Raw genomic sequence first — 19,359 nt, 5'->3', positions numbered from 1 at the left:
TTCCCCATGCATCTTGTCGTATTAAGCTTCGAACAACGGATAACACCACTAAAAATAATCAACAACAAAGACCTAAATCTGTGGTTTAATCTTCAAACCAAGAACAATTCTCTCAAAACAAGCTCAATAATCAACCAAACCGTAAAGGCCAACACGCTTTTAACAATAAAACAACCAAAAGCCTAGTTAGAACTACCTTAGGAAAACCACCTAATTCCTAACCCGATTGAATTGGGAAAGCATAATAGAAACTCCTAAATAATGTAGTTCTAAAACAAATAAGAAACCATTATATACGCTCCTAATTTAGAACTAATAACTACTAAAGGAACGCCTTCCAGAAGTCTAGAAACTCCTAAATAATGTAGTTCTAAAACAAATAAGAAACCATTAATATACGGTTCCTAATTTAGGAACTAATAACTACTAAAGGAACTCGCTTCCAGAAGTCCGACATCATAACCGATGTCAAGAACTATGATTCTTTCATATTTTTATCAATATACCATATGTATGGGGAGTACCAACGCCCAACCCTAATCGAATAGATCTCGAACCATATTGATCAACTTCTACCGAATCTGATTAGTGTTATATCTCCCTACTTTTATTTTCTTTTATTACCGCAGAAAGACATTATACTAAACTACCTCCCACAAGTTCGGTGATTCAAACCCCACAAGACTTAAATTAAGTGTCTTTTGGAACCATGTTCATGTCCTACATCGACAACCAATTTCCCATAAATAGCATCTCACAAATAGCTTCTATTTGTTTTACTAGATTCAAGGAGAACCACGCATCAACTTTCTTGAAGCCATTCCGCTCTATTTTAACTAAATTTTTCAAAGAAAATAACTTACATTTTTAAAGAAACTCCATTCTTTTTTCTTTTTTTTTATCAAAAAGAAACTCCATTCAATTTACTAAATCGCATGTATCAAAAATCAGCAACTTTTTTTTTTTTTATCGGTAAAGTATAGATTTTATATATATATCAAAAGGAAAAGGATGAGATATCCTATAGTACAAGCTACAAAGGAAACTGAAAATTAAAGAAAAGAAAAACATAGAGAAAACATGCCATCAGCTCATAATGGACTCCCATCTCTGCACACAAAAGCCTCGTGGGGATGTCTCAAACTCGCTCCGACTTTCAGCTAGAAAACAGCCACGCTTTTGATGGCCATAACAACCTTACCCATAGACATCGTGAGTAGCTTCAAAATGTCTATTATTCCTCTCCAACCATATATGCCAAATAGAATTGCAAAAGGGAGCATTCTCCAAAGACTAAAACTTGAGGCTACAAAGGATTCCAAGAATGAACCCTCAAGTTCCATGAGGCTAAAACCTTCTTCACTCAACCAGACACACCCAAGAGACACCGACTCTACACAAAGAACACCAGATTCTCCAAGAGAAAGTACATAACAAAAGAATATGATTCACGACTCCCCATCTTTCAAGCACAAAGGGCAAAATTGACAAGCAAAGAACTTTTTAAGACATTCTCGCTCCATTTGTAAGAAACACAATAAAGTGAACAAATAGTATGATCGCGAGCATAGTGCCTATGGTTCTAGCCACACCATTAAGAGGCATCCCATGGTCATATGATGTGTGAGCATCTAGATGCTGCTACAGATGTATTGCTGGTTGATGCTGGTAGATGCCGAAGCACGTCCTAGTGAGCCCATCATGAGCCGCCCACTATATTTTACTTTCACTATTTTCTATAAATGGTTTAGTATATAGGGTTAGTTAATTTTCTTTTTTTTCATTAAGCATAAAAGCGGACTGTGAATGAAGCAATATATGGGTAATAAACGACATTGGGAGCTGATCAAGGCATCATGGATGGAAGCATATATATATCATACCTATCGTGAAAAAAGTACACGGGACAAAAAAATGAATCTGAGAAGGATTAAGTCCGGAGGCGAAAGATATGTGTATTGCTTGATAATGAGCTATATCGGAAAAAATCCCGGAGTCCGTGATTTGAAATGTATATCACCCGAGGATCTGTCTAATCATTCTGAGGAGCTCCGAAGGAGAATGTGGAAACCACTCAGCTAGAAGATCATTGACAAATAACATAGCGAAGGCAAGGATATTTTGGTAGCCAGATCGCGAAGAGATTGTCTTCGATATGCTAAAAGGGGTGTATCGCCACAAATACATGGAAAGGCTATACATGTTCATTAACGAAGTTGCCAATTTGCGGTAATCGAACCAATGGCCTTTTGCACTATGGGGCATGGATATTGTCGGTCTTCTAGCACCCGAAGAGGCAAAAGATAATTCATGCTCGCGGTCACAAACTATTTCACCAAGTGGGTAGAGGTCATAGCATTACAACACAGAAAAGAGCAAGATGTGATAAATTTTCTTTTCGAAAAAGTAATATGTCGATACGGATTGTCGTATGCCATTATATCAGATAACGGGCCACAATTTGAGGGAGGAAAAGTAAAAGCTTTTTTGGAATCATACAAGGTAAAACATTTCACATCTGTGCCATATTATGCTCAAGGTAACGGGCAAGCAAAAGCAACAAATAAAACCATCATGGATAATATCAAGAAAAAGCTGGAGGACAAGAAAGGTCTTTAGGTGGATGAATTAAAAACAAGTTATATGGGCTTATAGAACGCACACCTCGAACTCCGCCATGGGTGAATCTCCTTTACATTAGCTTATGACATGGAAGCGAGAAATCCATCGAAATGGTAGTATCGACATCCGTAACCAAAGTATTAATGAATGACCAAAATAATAAAGTAATAGCAAAGAAAAGTCCTCAATCTCGAAAACAAAAGATCAAGTAAGATTAAGGCTCGACAAATACCATCGGGCAAAATTTAAAAGCTTTCAACAAGAAAGTGAGAGAAAGGCATTTTCGGGGAAGCGTAATTTGGTCTTGAAAATGGTTACTCAAGCAAATGCTAAAGAGAAAGGGCATGGTATACAAGCAACAAGCCGGATGGGCCTTACATCATTCACAAAGTAGGAATCAATTAAGTTTATTACTTAAAAATAGCTGAAAGTGTAATATTACCAAAGCCTCAAAATATAAGCAATTTTTTAACAAAGAATATTATAAATATGATGTAATTTCAAAGCTATGCATTCAATAAAGAGAATATTATTTCCAAATGTAATATCTACACAAATATCTTAATTTATGCTATTGCTAGAATTACATCTTGATAACAGTCAAAGAAAAACCTTGGTGATCTCAGAGATCCTCAACTCGATACCGGTAAAAATCCCCGCTCTTGGCGACAATGTCGAAGTTCAAAAAAAACTCTAGTGATCTATAGATCCTCATCTCGATACCAGGTAAAAAAATCTTGTTCTTGGAAGGAATGTCGAGTTCAGGTAAAAAAACCCTGTTCTTGATAAAGAATGTCGAAGTTCAGTAAAAAACCCCGTGATCTGTAGATCCTCATCTCAATACCAGTCAAAAAATCTAGTTCTTGGCGGCAGAATGTCGATTTCAGTAAAAAATCCAGTTCTTAGCAAAGAATGTCGAAGTTCGGGTAAAAAATCCTGCTCTTGGTAGCAATGTCGAAGTTCGGGTCAAAAATCCAATTTTAACAAAGAATGTTGAGTTCGAAAGTAAAAATCCCCGGTATTGGCGAGAGATGTTGATATCGAGTCAAGATCGCGGATAAAATTTGGTATTGGCGTAATGTCAATATCAGTCAAGATCGTGATGAAAATCCACGGTATTGGCGGAAATAGCTATATCAGTCAAAAGCTGATGATACCAAGATCGGTCAAGAATCATTTTAAGCTACAAGCAAATAAGCCCAAAAAAATCCTAGTATCTATGGTGACATATGCCGATACCGGTCAAAGAACAAAGGGAAAACACCAAAGGAATGTAACACAAGGGATACTATCTTGGAAGGGAAACGTGTCAAAATTGTATTTAGTTTTCCAAATTATTACAAGTGTCATTGGATAATATTAGTAAATAGAGTACCATTAGAATTTTATTTTTTGGTTCTTGCAATGTGAAAAAATTAAATAGTTTAAGCACAAATAATATGATAATATTTCATGTTAAAACAGAGCTATTTTATTATTCAACTTTTCAAAAGTAAACATAACATTAGGAAAATAAAGAACATAATGAGAGCATCAATCTTCATTCTCATCATCTTCATCTTCATCATCATCATCTTCATCCTCATCATTTGCTTCATCATCTGCCTCATCATCTTCATCTTCATCTTCATCTGCCTCATCATCACCTTTTTCATAACAGTAAGGATCTCGGCCACTCATTATCTTCTTCTTCTTCTTCTTAACACTCACCGGGTAGGGCAATCGACCGATGAGACCATTCGAGGATAAGACCCTATTTTATTTTTACATTATTTTCAGAACAATATTTAGTATGTCCGTATTTTATTTTATTTTCTAGTCAATGTGCTAGTATGTGGGTTTGACTTTGATAGAAAGAGAAATGAGGGAATACCAAATAGTTATTTCGAATAATGTTAATATAGGAAACTAGTATTTGAATTTTGAATTTTGAATGTTGGATATAGATTATCTTTAATTTTCGAAAAGTTTTAAATAAGAAGGAAACAAGATATTAACATAAGGAACTTAATAGATATAGTAATTTTAATAGAAAATAAGATTTCCATAGTTAGGAATAAAGATATTTAGTAAAATTGGAAGTTAAGCAAAATATATGGTGTCTTCAGAGAAAGTAGTTTTTCTCAAAAACACAAACAACACACTCAAGCAAAAACGAAGAAGAACGGTGGATTTTGCTAGCTAGCCGGATTGGTTCTCGCCAGTAGTCTTCTTTGATATTTCTTTTCATGATAACAGAGAGGTGAGTAGTTTAGTTTCATTTTTCTCGTCTATACACCGAGATGACTTTACTATAGTACCATGTTTACTATGTGTTTCCGTTCATTTTCATTTTCTGCTCATTTTCAATTCAGCAACGATTCTTCTCGTTAATGTTTAAAACTTGTTAGAATTATAGGACTGTGAAACCCTTAAGTGGTTGTAAAGGGAGGCGAGCCCCAAACCTCCTCCCCCTAAAATATTCGAATGGTAATCTTCTTGTGATCTTGGGGGTATAGATATTGTATTTATTTTCGTATTTTTGAACTGTTTTGTTGGTATTGCGGGTTGGTTGTTTGATGAATGGTGGTAGGGGGAGTTTGAGGGTGGTTGAAAGCTTCAAGAATGTTAATGGCGGTCGGATCTATGATTTGAGAGGTGTTTTCGAAACTGAGAATTTGGGGTTTCTTGGTGAAGTAAAGTTGTGGGGTTTTTCACCAACACAAATTTCGATGGGTTATTTTTGGGTGGTGTGTGAAGGTTTGGGGGTGGCTGGAAGCTAGCTGCTGGTGCTTAGAAGGAGATGACCATGAGAGTGATCTAGTGCTCCCAGTCGGTGTGTAACATTTTTAGATCTGGGAATAATTAGTTAGGCCGGACCACAGCAGTTTTTGTTTTTGGGCCAATTCTTTTATCTTTTGTTTTGGGCTAGTTTAACATGTTTATGTGGGCTGGTCCATAGAATATTAAGTGAATCACATAGGTCGGGTTAAATAATTTTAAGGTCTGTTAAGGTTAGTTGGGCCAAATCAGTTTATGGGCTGGGGGTACGGCTTAAGTTATGTAACCGGGTCAGCTTAGCCAAGTCGGTTAGGACCAAAGTTTGATTTGTTTTAAATATGGGTTTGGGTGAGGACCAGTTGGGATGACCACCGATTAGGACTGTTGACTGTTGGGTTTGACTGTTGATTGTTGACTTTTTCCAAAATATTATAGATTGAATTTTATGGACCAATCCGACGATAGGATATTGGTGACACTTGTATAAACTTGTTTGTCAGTATCTAATATAGATTTGACGTTGATCTTGTGTGAATATTGACAGGTGAAGAGAGGGAAATTTTAAGTGCATAGATATATACATTTGAATAAATTACGTAACGAAAATCATAGAACCTAGCTACCACAACTCATGTGATTAGCCCTGTGTAGGGCGTGTGTAATTTGATTGGCCCTTTTGGCATTTTAGTGAATCTGAATGACCCTTCTAGCGTAGCCGAATAGTGGCTTGATTATCTCGTTCGCAAACTTTAGAACGAGACGCGCGTTATTTTTATGCCGAATAGTGGCATTACTCACATAATGGCTTCCGTGTGAGGGTTACCCAATATGCGGTATCCCGCTTAGGGTAGTTACGCACAGAGTGGTCCAGTATGTGAGGGGAGGCATGTGGATGTACATGTTTGGCACTGGGTAGTGATTGTGGTAGCTAGGGAAACTAGGTAAAACATAGAGACAACGTGTTATTAGGGACACTTGATAAATGTTACTGATATGATACTTTCCTTCGGTGTGGTTATTGATTTAAGACTTTCAAGTTAAGTTTCATTTTATGTTATGATTATTACAAATTGCTTTGCAGGAGAGTGGGTTAAACTAATTATTCTTGCAGAGAGGACCCACTCTGCGATAGAGCATCCATAAAGGTAAGTACTAGGATACCATACGTTTGATTTACTCTTAGTTAGAAGCTAAGGTGCCTTTATGAAGGAACTGACTACCTTAAGCTAAGGTGCCTCGGTGGAGGAACTACCTGCTATATAAAGAACGAAATTTTATGTATATCTAAATGGTTTTTCTAAGGCTACTCATACCAGCATTATTTATAATCTCAACCCGATTGCATGTTTGCTAATCGGTGTGTTCTTATATGAACATAGTCGATCGGCCGACGGGTTAGCTGATGTTCGAGAAGGTGGCGTGCTGCTCGTGATTGATGTTAGCATTTATTTTTAATAAGATGTCGGTTCATTTTTCCTCAGAGATGTAGTGGAATTTGTTGGGGACATATGTTTTAATTTATTTTCTGAATTCTTAAGTGAAGAAGTTTGTAACTTAATTTTGATTGCAAGTTTTCATAATGATAAGTTATTGGTAACAATATTTTATTATTTAGATTTTTTCTGCATGTGTTATTATTTTCTTAAAGGTTATGTAATAGATTGGGTTTTGAGGTTGTTGTCACATCTCGGATATCGTGGAGTCGGATATAATTTATATTATCTGATTTATCGAAATTCGGGGTGTGACAATAGCCATGAAAGTACCTAAAGAGAGGAAGAAGTATGTGAGAGGAGACATTGTTTATAAGACCCAGAATACTCTCATATAGTTTGAGGATGGTTTTTATAGAAGTAAAAAATTATAAAATGAGGAAATTTAATGGTGATTAGCAAGAAAACAAGGGCATTTAATGGTAATTAGCAAGAAAACGATGGAATTTAATGAAAAATTAATTCTTGGTTATTTGTGCGCGAGACGGTTTAAGGATTAAATGATAATTCAATAAACTTAATGGCATGTTGGGTCTTGAGCCAGTTGGTTGAATTTATTTATTATTGGTATACGAGTTTTTATTTTGAGTAAAGGTTACAAAGTTCATTACAGTTTGTCTTCAAAAGCAAGGTTCCGAGTTCGAATCCTGGTATCGGTACCAGGTCAAAGAAAAAATCCTGGTGATTTGTAGATCCTCATTTAGATACCAGGTAAAAAATTATGGTTCAAAGACAACGGTATATATAGAGCTATATCGATATCGAAGATAAAGTATCAATCGATACTGCTTCTAATTGGAGTGGTATCGAAAGTCAAAATTCCTTTTCAAAATTTTACTAAGTATCAATCAATACTGTTTTTAATTGGAGTGGTATCGAAAGTCAAAATTCCTTTTCAAAATTTTATAAAGTATCAATCGATACTGCTTTTAATTGGAGTGGTATCGAAGTCAAATTCCTTTTCAAAATTTTATAAAGTATCAATCGATCTTGCTTTTAATTGGGGTGGTATCGAAAATCGAAATTCCTTTTCAAAATTTTATAAAGTATCAATTGATATTGCTTTTATTTGGAGTGGTGTCGAAAAGTCGAAATTCCTTTTCAAAATTTTACTAAGTATCAATCGATCTTGCTTTTAATTGAGTGGTATCAAAAGTCGAAATTCCTTTTCAAAATTTTATAAAGTATCAATTGATATTGCTTGTTATTTGGAGTGGTGTCGAAAGTCGAAATTCCTTTTCAAAATTTTACTAAGTATCAATCGATATTGCTTTTAATTGGAGTGGTGTCAAAAGTCGAAATTCCTTTTCAAAATTTTACTAAGTATCAATCGATACTGCTTTTAATTGGAGTGGTATCGAAAGTCAAAATTCCTTTTCAAAATTTTACTAAGTATCAATCGACATTGCTTTTAATTGGAGTGGTATTGAAAGTCAAAATTCCTTTTCAAAATTTTACTAAGTATCAATTGATACTACTTTTAATTGAAGTGGTATCGAAAGTCAAAATTCCTTTTCAAAATTTTACTAAGTATCAATTGATACTGCTTTTAATTGAAGTAGTATCGAAAGTCGAAATTCCTTTTCAAAATTTTACTAAGTATCAATTGATACTGCTTTTAATTGGAGTGGTATCGAAAGTCGAAATTCCTTTTCCAAATTTTATAAAGTATCAATCGATACTGCTTTTAAGTAGAGTAGTATCGAAGGTTAAAATTTCTTTTCAAAGTTTATTTAGTATTAAAGACTACGAATAGATATATAGCAAATATAAGCAAACCAAATGGAGCAAATGGGGTATATTTCAAGATTTTTAAAGAAAGTTTAAGAGAATAAGACAAAATAGACAAGTCATTGTATCAATATTATAATCTGGAACAAATCAGGGAGAAAAGATTAGAGATGGGATGAGTCTTTGGTTTGGTTTAGATCACTGCATCTGGCTTCAAGAATCGTATCGAGATCAGCGCGCTTATCGACTCCCTCCAAACAGCTAGGTGTAAGAATAAAGGAATCAGGTTTGAAAGATTGGGGAGTCGTGATATCGGCGAGATTAATTGTTTCCACCTCATCATCACTAGGTTCTTTATCAGCCCCGATAGCCTCGATATCAGCCTCGACAGGTTTCTTGTCAGTATTAATGGCAGTTTCAGAAGGGGTAGCATCATCATCAGAATTAAGGTGATACTGATCAATAACATCTCGAGGAAGGTATTGCTTGAAGCTCTTCATGGTAGAGACACAATAATTCATATTTTCATCAGCTTCAACCAGTTCGACATCAGCCTGGGCTAATTGGGACTTGAATCGGCAATAGCAGATTGGCGAGCGGTTTTTGAAGAGCCAGGTTTTGTGATGGTGAGAGCATGGTTGTGTTTTTCATCATCAAAAGAGTGTTGGAGACGTTCAATGTCTTTCTTCAATTTTTCATTTTCTTCCTTGTAATGGTGAAAGGTAGACATATCGCTCTCGAACTGACTGACAGCAGCAACTTTAGCCTACAAGCAAGATTACATAAGAGAAATGCATTATAAATAAGGCTCAAACAGTTATAAGAGCAAGGCAAAAGGTATACACGTACTTTTTCGAGCGAGGTACACATAATTTGAAATCGATTAGAGATCGCAATTTCAGCCATTCCTGTTCTATCTTGAGGAAGAATCGTGTTCAGAACAAGAGCTTCTCCGAGTCCAGGTGTCGGAGGATCAGAAAATAAAGAAGAAGATTTTAGAACCCTCTTATTATTGTGGAGGATAAGATCAGGCACAAAAACTTCAGCTTGAATAAGAAGGAGCATGAACAGTTGATGGAACAATGGCTGGAATAATTGAAGGTTTAAATGGCACAAAAGCAGATGCAGTAGAGGTGGTGGTTTTTGCAGTCTTGGACACCTCCGCAGTATGTAACACTTCAGTGGTACAAGGTTGTTTTCTTTTCTTTTGTGAATGACGAGTATCGGCCTGCTTTTCTTTAGAAGGAGTGGGAGCCTTGGGAGCCTTGGAGGAACTACCTCCTATTGATTTTTTCGAGGTCAGAAACTTGCTAGTTGATTTATCTTGAGCACGAGAGATGCGAGATGAGATATCTATATACAATAAGCAGTGGTGATCAAACACATCTTGCAAAAGTGGATAATTATAGAAGTCCGGAACTTCTTGTTTGATTTTGGGAAAAAATCTTCACCATAATAAAGCCATTAATTATATAATCAAAATAACATTGAGGAGTGTTATCAGGTAATTCAGAAGAATCAAAAGTTTTTCTAAATCCTTTTTCATAAGAACAAGGCCGTAATGAACATGGAGCAGCTTGGGAAGATACAACAGTTTGGGGAGGTGAAGGATCTTGACCTCTAAGCACATTACTCTTTAAGGTATATAAAGGAGCAATATAATTGTCAACATCTTGTAAGACGACATTTGAGAGTGGATTTCCATATTTATCATCACCAGTTCTAGCAGATATTTCTGCGTCAGTGCCTTTCAGAAGCTCCATTACTCTAGTAGAATCTCCACGACCTCTCGAAGTAGCAGGTCTTAGCACTGAAACAATGGAACAAGTATAGGCCAATTAGATAATAGGTCCAAGATGGAATGTAGAAATTTTTTAGAGATGGTGTCATAGTTAGCGTACCTCCAAGATTAAACACATGATGCACCAAGGAAGGAATGGCGATAAGGGTGGATGGCTCCCATTGACCAGATATGATGAGAGGATAGAGTGGCCATTTAAAGTCACTATCTCGATTCACTCTTATGATGCCCTGTCGGTTACTCTGTTTCTTGGGATTTGGTTTTTCAGTACGTTCGATAAAGGTATAATGGCTCTGAATATTGACAAGCCAGATTTTTTGCAATCTCTGCATATCGGGTTCAAGATGAGCATTATAGTAGTTACAAATGTACATCAATCTCCAAAAGTTGCTAGTGCCTTGGCCAAGAGAGATGTTCAAATGGTTTAGTACATCTCGATCGAGGTCAGTTAAGGGGAGTCGCAAACCAGCAGCTAGTTGCCCAACAGTGATGATGATTGACTGGGCATCACCACTTTGGCATCTGGTCCCTTTCTTACATCCAGCATAGTGTTGAAGAATGACAATATCTGATATCTGGTATGCAGCTCTAACTATTTCTAAGTTGGGTCTTTTTGGGAAGTGCGGATTCAAACCACCACTCCATATGCTGTTATCTTCCATAATCTCACGCCTCAATTTCGACGTCATAGTCTCGAAAGGGTGGCATGCTAGGCCATCAACAAGATACGTTGGGCACCATCTTTGGTTCACCAAGACGATCTTTTAATGATGTCGAGGTTGAGGAAGAAGAACTGGCTCTATCTTCAGACTCGATACCTTCACTTGGCATATCGGTATCACTAGAAACAATAAACTTTTTATTAGAATTATATCCTTCATCGACACTACTATCGTTATACTCAGTACAATTATATAGTATATTGTTTATTATACACATATCGAGATTTCGTGGTGACAGTAATGGGGTTCGAGGTGATGGTTTTTGTCTCGAAAGCATACGTTCTTGACGTCGAAGCCAGAATTGTTTCGAGATGGTTCACCTAAAATTAACACAAGTTTCTCCTAGCCATACTGAAACATATCAAAATATATAATTCAAAAAATCTAGTTAGTATTGTGATTGTATAGATAAAACGTTCAAATTTCAAACCCTAACCCTAGTCCTCTTATTTTGAGAAGAGGAACAAACATGATATTAAGGATAAACAGATAAAAGGAAAAGCGATTATGATAGCAAATAAGCATATTAAAGTTTTATTCTAACTAACCTGTCAAGCTTGCAGAAAAATCTGGAGAAAAAGACAGCGAGTAATTCCAAATCGAAGCTCTTTAGGTTTGTTAATGGTGGTGGGATTTGGATATTTCGAGTATTTTGCGAATAAGTAAAGAGAGAGAGAGAGAGAAGGCAAGTTTTTATATTCGATATTTTGATATGGCTTTTCGGTTCCAACAGTAACCGCTTGATAATTTGAATTTTGAATTTTAGTAGTTTAGATTGAATTTTTGGTTTTTTCCCAGTTGTTTCTCGAAACATTCAAAATTTCGAGAGGGGGCGATGTCATGGGCAAATATCGTCAACCTGATATTCCAGCCCGAATATCATAAATAAATTGTCGATATCTTGCATATAAGTTCGTATGTTACAGAACAAGTGGGAAGAAGGGAATTGACACGTCGAGAATAGGATTAGACACCACTATAGGTGAGGACTATATAAAGCGGTGATCAAGATAAAGAAATTCATTCGATTCATTCCAAAAATACTTGTAAAACCGTGAGCGATATAGAGAAAGTTTGAGCGATTGTAATAACACCATTCTTGATTAATACAAAAGTTTGTGTTTTACTTCTTCTTGATTCTCAATTCAATCCAAGCCTATTCAATTCATAACCCATCTTAGAAGAAGAACTTGATCACTACACTTCCGCCTCCCCGGGTTCGGTCGGCGGGGGGAGAACTTAGTTTGTCAAATGAACAAGTCATTGTATGGGTTGAAACAGGCATCTCGCAATTGGTTTTCCAAATTTTCTACTTACCATTGAAAAAGCCCGATTTTCGCAATCCAAGGCAGATTATTCTCTATTCACACGGGTACGTGGAGATTCATTTACTGCAATACTTATTTATGTGGATGATATGGTAATCACAGGAAATGATCCATTAGCAATAGACATGCTCAAGAAATTTCTTCACGAACAATTTCAATCAAGGATCTGGGAAAGTTAAAGTACCTGGGCATTGAAGTTGCACGGTCCAAACAAGGAATCTCCATCTCACTACGTAAATACACGTTGGAAGCCGATATGGGCTTACTTGGAGCGGCCCCAACCACTTCTCAGCTCCCATGGAGCAAAATTTGAAGCTTACACCATCAGAAGGTGACCTCCTTAAAGACCAGTCGCAGTATAGACGACTTGTTGGTCGACTTATTTATCTCACCATCACAATACTGGACATATCTTATTCGGTTCGTCTTCTTAGCCAATTTATGAATCAGCCACGTAAGCCCCACCTAGATGCAACTCTTCGTGTTCTACCATATTTGAAAGGAACACCAGGTCAAGGGATGTTATTTTTGGCACAAAGTACCTTGAAACTGAAAGGGTATTGTGACGCAGACTGGGCCAGTTGTCCATTAACGAGGAGATCTGTTACAGGATATTGTGTTTTTCTTAGAGATTCTCTTATCTCTTGGAAAACCAGAAAGCAAGCTAATGTTTCTCGCTCATCCGCAGAAGCGGAATATAGAGCCATGGTATCCATTACTTGTGAGTTTACTTGGCTAAGATATCGTCTTAGAGACTTGCAAGTCTCTCATTTAGGTCCAGCAAAGTTGCATTGTGATAACCAAGCTGCTTTGCACATAGCAGCAAATCCTGTTTTTCACGAACGAACTAAACACATTGAGTTGGATTGTCACATTGTAAGAGAAAAAATTCAATCTGGACAAATTACGACCTTCTTCACATCTTCTACACTTCAAGTTGCCAATATGTTTACCAAACCGTTGGGCAAGGCAGTATTTCATTCAGATTTGCGCAAGCTGGGCATTCTGGACATCCATGCTCCAACTTGAGGGGGAATCTTGAAATTCAAGTTTCACCTTCTGTATTTCCTTATAAGGATGCTCAATTTTTGGGATTTTATTGCTGTAATAGGAAAATGATTTGCATATGACTTAGATGTTTCCTTTTATAATGATTCTTCTAGTTATAAATATATGTATAGATGCAAACATATGGGATCAATAAAAACAAAAATTCTTTTTCTCTCCTTTATTTTCATAGCATTTGAATATGGGAGTCAGAAGTTAGCTTTGTCGAATACAGGTGGACAAACTGAATTTTTACTTCTTGGTTTAATTCTTAATAAATTTAAATTGAGAGGAGGCTCCTGCACCATCGGCAGTTTTGGAGCCATCAAATATGGGTGTCCGGGGAACCGGCTCTACGCCACAAACCTCATGAGATGGATCTCCATAGTCATTTATATTAAGGGAAGGGGGCGCCCGGAAGTTGGCTAACAAAAGTAGTTGCAGAGGGGATGCGGAAGGAGGTATTAGATTCATCAATATCGTTAGTATAGTGGCTTGGCCGTAGAGGAAGATCCGTTCAATTACACATGACAGCACCATTGCCACTCGAATGGGACCTCTTTTGGGACTGCATTACAATTACAGACCTATCGCCGCTTTGCTCTTCTCTTTTCGCGTAGCTGTGCTGTCGAAAGGCCGCTCCCTTCTTACTGAAGGAAGTGATTGATCACACCCGACTTGGTCAACCTTGACTTCTCAGATGATAGCGCTGAAGTTCTTCAAGAGCAGTCCTGCGGTTGTACTGACTTCCAGGAAACCTTTTAAAGGTGGATGTACAGACGAAATCGTTCGGTTGTGGATTGGGCTGAAGAGGCAGGATCATTCTATCCAGTTCGCCCCCTGGTAGAAGAAAAAAAAGCATCCAGGAATGGTGGCAATAAAGGAGGAGTATAAGATAAAAACTAGGAAGAAAGAGAACTTCTTCAGTCAGCGTGCTTGTTATAAAGTACTAATATAATTAGAGTCTAATTGCCTCGCAGTACTACTTTCTCAGTGGCAACCACCTTATACAAGAAGACGCCGGAAGGAGATCAACTCTTAGGGCTCAGACAAGTCTAGTAGTTTTTAGAATTCATTCCCCATTGTTGACTAAAAGATGTAAAAACCCGCTACTTCGCGAGTTGTTGGTCTGAAGGTTATCTTGCCTCCCGTGGAAAAGAGCAGTCATCTTAATAAAATGAGTATAGATTCGTGATAGGATCAAAAAAGATCCATTTTCCTTGTCAAGGTCGTCTCACTCAACTTCAGCACCATCTCCATCTCATTAGCCATCATCTTCGGCGCTTTGCCTCTATTAGGTGATCGTGCACCCTCCCCCTCTTCTCTTCTTATGTAGCTCCTGTCAGCCAAGAACCTTTCTCCCACGAAAGAAGTTAGCTAGCTGGTACGGCCCCCATCACAACGTCAAGTCAATCGCTGGTTCAGGTACCAATGAAGAAAGGCAGGGGACTCTTTCACTCACTGAGAAGTGAAAACCCTGTGCAACATTCTTGTTGTAAGAGAGTGGATCGGAAGGAAGGGAAGCTCTAGAGCCCATAATCTGGAATCTGTACCATCGGATATGTCACACCGGTAGGCATCGAACTTTTTCCTCACTCGGAAGCTCACTTCTACTTCTACAAAAGCAAGGAAGCAAACTGACGCGGGTATAAAGAAGAAGATTTTCAGAATAGATTTTAGTTCATATTCCCTTTCCAGTCGGGGAAGGCATTAGACATCTTGCAAGTCCAATCTTTGCCATGTCGAGTTTGAGATCTATGAATCTAGCTTTTTTCCTTTAATCATTTGAAAAGGTTCAAAAAAGCAATTTACGTAGGAGAATAAGTCATCTATTGGCAGAAGTTCCCTCCTTTCAGCATGGCTGAGGGGTTAGTAAAATAATCTTTCTTCTTTCTGAGATGTAAAATTTATCGATGACAAGCGACTCTGTGCTTCGGGCCAGTAGCTTATGAGTCCGATGCCTTTGATTTCCGATGTAATCATAAAAAGCTCATTTCATCCTACTTTTATTGATTGATTAATCAGTGTACTAGCATGTGTACTAGAGCGGACAGATTGGGTGGAGACAGCGAGGAGTTGAGTTGTTCGAGGAGTCTTCATAGATATCATACCAGTCGGTATATTTTCTCAGCGGCTAATTCCTTTTTGCTTTCTCGATCTCAATCTCAAACTGGTACCCAGCTACAGTCTTGAATCCGAATGCAATGCAAACAAGTCTGTCTACGAAGGGAGCAAGGTCTACCGCAAGAGTAGCTGGTCGCGGACCTACCCAATGAATGGAACAATGGCTGAATTCGGACGATAGCCTTAACATCTTCTTCCCAAATCTCATGTTCTTTTTCTCTTTGCTAGCGGTATTTCTATCCCAACAAGTAAGCATAATTCCTCCTACTAAACAATCAAGTTGACATGAAGAGGAAGGCTGCAGTTCACCGAGATCAGAGACGTTATAAAGTCCAGACGGCTTACGGGCTTAGACTCTCATCAATCACTAAACTAGAAAATAAACAAAGAAAATCATAAGATAAGCAAGGTCCACAGAAGGTGGTTTTGAAGAAAGGGAGCTAGTTTCAAGGAGTACCTTGAGATAGTGTGAGACATCGTGACCATGCACCCTTCTTCAAACCATTGCCCACTTGTATAGCAGATAGCAATCCCTCACCTCAAATGGAAGAATGGTTGCAAGTAAGCTTCTAAGCCCAGCTAAACATCCAATCGAGGGCCGGCCTATTTATGCATCTACTTGCGATCACAACCACCGGTACCGGAACAATTGGATCTCCTCTTTCATCTCCTTAGCCTAGTCTATATTCCGCCCAAACAAACTCCTTTGAGGCCCCGCCCATGAGGGAAGATAGGACCCAGCTAACTTCGTCGAGAATCAATCACCATCATTTGTTATTAAGTATATAATATTACTGGCTGGTCCGACCGGAGAGAGAAGGCGTTCCAATGCCTCTTCATCTCCATATCCAAGGCATCTAGCAGGAGCAACTGAGCCAATAGCAGCTGCCGGTGAAGCGGAACCATCAGTGGAAGCTAGCTCTTCAAGTCCTTCTCCTGGCTTTAAATCTAGCATCAACTAACGAAAGAGAAGAAGCTAGTGACCCAATGGAGGGAAGAACACCAACAGGTATTTCTTTCTCTGCTGGCCCGCATCGGAACCACATCCAAGTAAGTCCCATTCTTTCTCCTCCGGCATCTAAGCCATCTTCCTCCAGGTACCTCCCCGCCTATTCATCTATAGCTGTTGATTCCACTCCCAGGTCTCCTTTTGCTTGTTATCCAGCACCATCAGTCGATCCGATCCGTCTTTGTCTCCTCGTTCTGCTCCCAGCTAGTCAGCAGCCGGAAACCCTCTTTTTGAACCTCCAATCCCCGCTCTCCTTTTATCGATCGGAAGTGGATTGGATTAGGTGGGTGGGCATCTGTCCCATCGGTCCCTCTATATCCCTCTTACTGACCTACCTTCTTCCTGCCTTTGCAGCTTCTGCCTGCTACCTTGCGGAACTTATAGGTGAGGACAAGCTCTACTTCTTCTCTTTCTACCGGGATAATTCATTTTTTTTTCTTATCTACTTCCGACCGCCCGCTCCGCCTCGGATCGGGAAAGGCTGAAACATGGGCTGTGAGGGCAGCTAACTCCATTTATTCTTGAATTTCTCGACCCTTCAACACTATTGTCTGCTCAATCAGTCGATTGAATCGTGAATAATCAATGGAGACCTCCGCCAGCTAGCTATCACGTGAAGGAAGGAAAGGTCGCCCTCGATGACTTGGAAAAGAGGTTTAGATTCCCGGTCCCATGGGACTCGCCTCTGTCTTCACCATCCCTGCCTGGCATCGATTCGATCGATTGCTATTGAGCGTTATTCTGTATATAATATGGAGCCTTCAAAGCTTTCCTTCGGATCAACAGAGAGCTTCCATCGGAGCATGAGCCTTAGTTCTTTCTTTAGAAACCTGTAGTGCAGCCCGCGCCTCCTAAAATAAGGTGAACGGTGCGGTACGGAGTTTTCTCTCAAAGGTTCCAAGGAAAGTAATATGAGCCCCTGCCTAGCGTTCATTCTCTTGTTTGCCTGGAGCCATGAACCGAGTCATAGCTTAAGCCGGCCTTAAAGCCAAGTGCATCTCTCCCCAGCTATCGCCTTTGATAGGAAGGTGGAGTCAAGGTTACTTTGTAACTTTCTATCATCAATCACCATGAGTGGAAAGCCTGAGGACTTTTTGCCTCTCTTTCTATGCCCTAGTAGATACGATTCTCAGAATTTACTTCAAGAGCCCATTCGCACCTTCAGTGATCATTTACTTAAATGAATTAAGCACACATATCATATGAGAAAGAATCAGCGAAAAAAAACATTTTCAGTGCGCTTTTAGAGCGGTACTATCTATCGAGATGTTTCAGACTCTCTCTCTGGTAACACAGGACTGAAGTCAAGTTTTTGAGTCCTAAATAATTTATCAAATGATAGAGCATCCGTACTTTTCTATTAGGTTGTGGTGTTACTTTTGATTGTAGTAAATCACGATTATCTAGCCCAAAAGCACTGCTATAGTGACCCGCCCTAGTGCAGTTATTGGAGAGGGGTAGTCTCAGTGGCTTGGTTTCTGTCATTCTCTCGTTATCCAACCCATCCTGTCCGTCCTTCCAACCCGAAAATAAGATCAATTTCACAGGCCTTTTGGGGTCCAGTTGCGATCTGTCGCATTATATCTTTCTAGTTCAGTCTCTGGTTTGTTCAGAAGGCCCTTTTATGGTTGTTGGCGGGAAACTGGTGTCTGTCTCGTGAGTAGTTACCGATGTATGAACCCATCCGTCGTGTCGCCTACTTAACGAGATGTTTTACGAGCAGCCGGGCACAATATAATGATATAGCCTTATGAGATTGCGCGGATTGTGCCGTTCCAATCAGGTTTCCTACGCTGGGCTCGGCCTCCCCACTGCAAAGGGAGGTTAAGTGTGATGGGCTTCCGACGTTAAGAGAAAGGATCATCGTGAAGTCAGTGCCGAACTGAGAAAGACGATTATACCCGGTGCCGACGTTATGAGTCAGGTTATTGGCTGCCTTTAGCTTTTGCAAGGCGTGGATCCGAGGCCAGAGAAGATCTGTAGCCGACTGCCATTATAAGTATATTGATCTATCTATTATGCTCTTTGCCGGTATTCCTGGAGGAGGGCGAGGTTCCTGATCAACGAAAGAAAGCCCGCTCATAACAGAGCTCATGAGCTTTGATCAATAGGGCATTAGCTCGTCACTCATAACAGAACTCTACCCCTGGAAGTGACAGATCTTTCACTGTCGGTCACGTGAGCGCCAGACCTGCTAGAGATGGAAGGGCACAACTTCTTATTTTACGGAACTTGGAGCTTTCCTACGAACAGCGCTCAGGAGCCATCAATAAGAAAGAGGAGCTGCTCGAGCAAGGTAGAGACTATCATGTTCCTCTCCTTTTAGTCGATCGTAGTGGCTGCTTGCCTCATTGTTATTATGCTTAATGCTATTTTATTATATAAGAAAAAATAAATAAAGGTGCCCAATTGAATGGAAAAAGCCATGTCTGACAGTGTAGACTGAACTCCCTTCTTTAGCTAAGCTAATGTCCCCATTTAGTCTTTCTCGTCCTATTGGTTTTCCTTTCTCGGCTGTTTTCTTTGGTGTGAAGTAAAGCGTCCCCCAAACTAATATAAAGGGGTAAAAGAACGGCTGAAACTCACAGAATATAACTTATCTACTATGATTAAGAGTAGAACAAGTATATGTTATTTAGCTACCTTAACAAGAAAGAGGTCACAAAGCCCGATCCATGACCAGGCCTTGCAGGGTTCTTAATCGCCCTGAATGACTCGCCAG

The 19,359-nt window shown here is 38.9% G+C and overlaps 1 long non-coding RNA gene and 1 pseudogene across 1 annotated transcript; one reads left to right on the top strand and one right to left on the bottom strand.

The window, feature by feature from the left end:
• The first annotated feature begins 12,754 nt into the window (after positions 1 to 12,754).
• LOC147516193 (secreted RxLR effector protein 161 pseudogene) lies at positions 12,755 to 13,486 on the top strand (annotated as a pseudogene).
• Positions 13,487 to 15,840: 2,354 nt separating this feature from the next.
• Positions 15,841 to 17,081, bottom strand: LOC147516192 (uncharacterized). The gene is made up of 2 exons (XR_015210967.1): positions 16,086 to 17,081; positions 15,841 to 16,000 (listed from the first exon to the last, which is right to left on the bottom strand). It is a non-coding gene; the product is annotated as an uncharacterized LOC147516192 (long non-coding RNA).
• Between the last annotated feature and the right edge of the window lie 2,278 nt (positions 17,082 to 19,359).

This window comes from Coptis chinensis, chromosome 2, assembly GCF_015680905.1.
Source record: "Coptis chinensis isolate HL-2020 chromosome 2, ASM1568090v1, whole genome shotgun sequence".
NCBI lineage: Eukaryota > Viridiplantae > Streptophyta > Magnoliopsida > Ranunculales > Ranunculaceae > Coptis > Coptis chinensis.
Note: the sequence above shows the minus strand (reverse complement) of the source record. Positions and strands in the feature narration are given on the sequence as shown.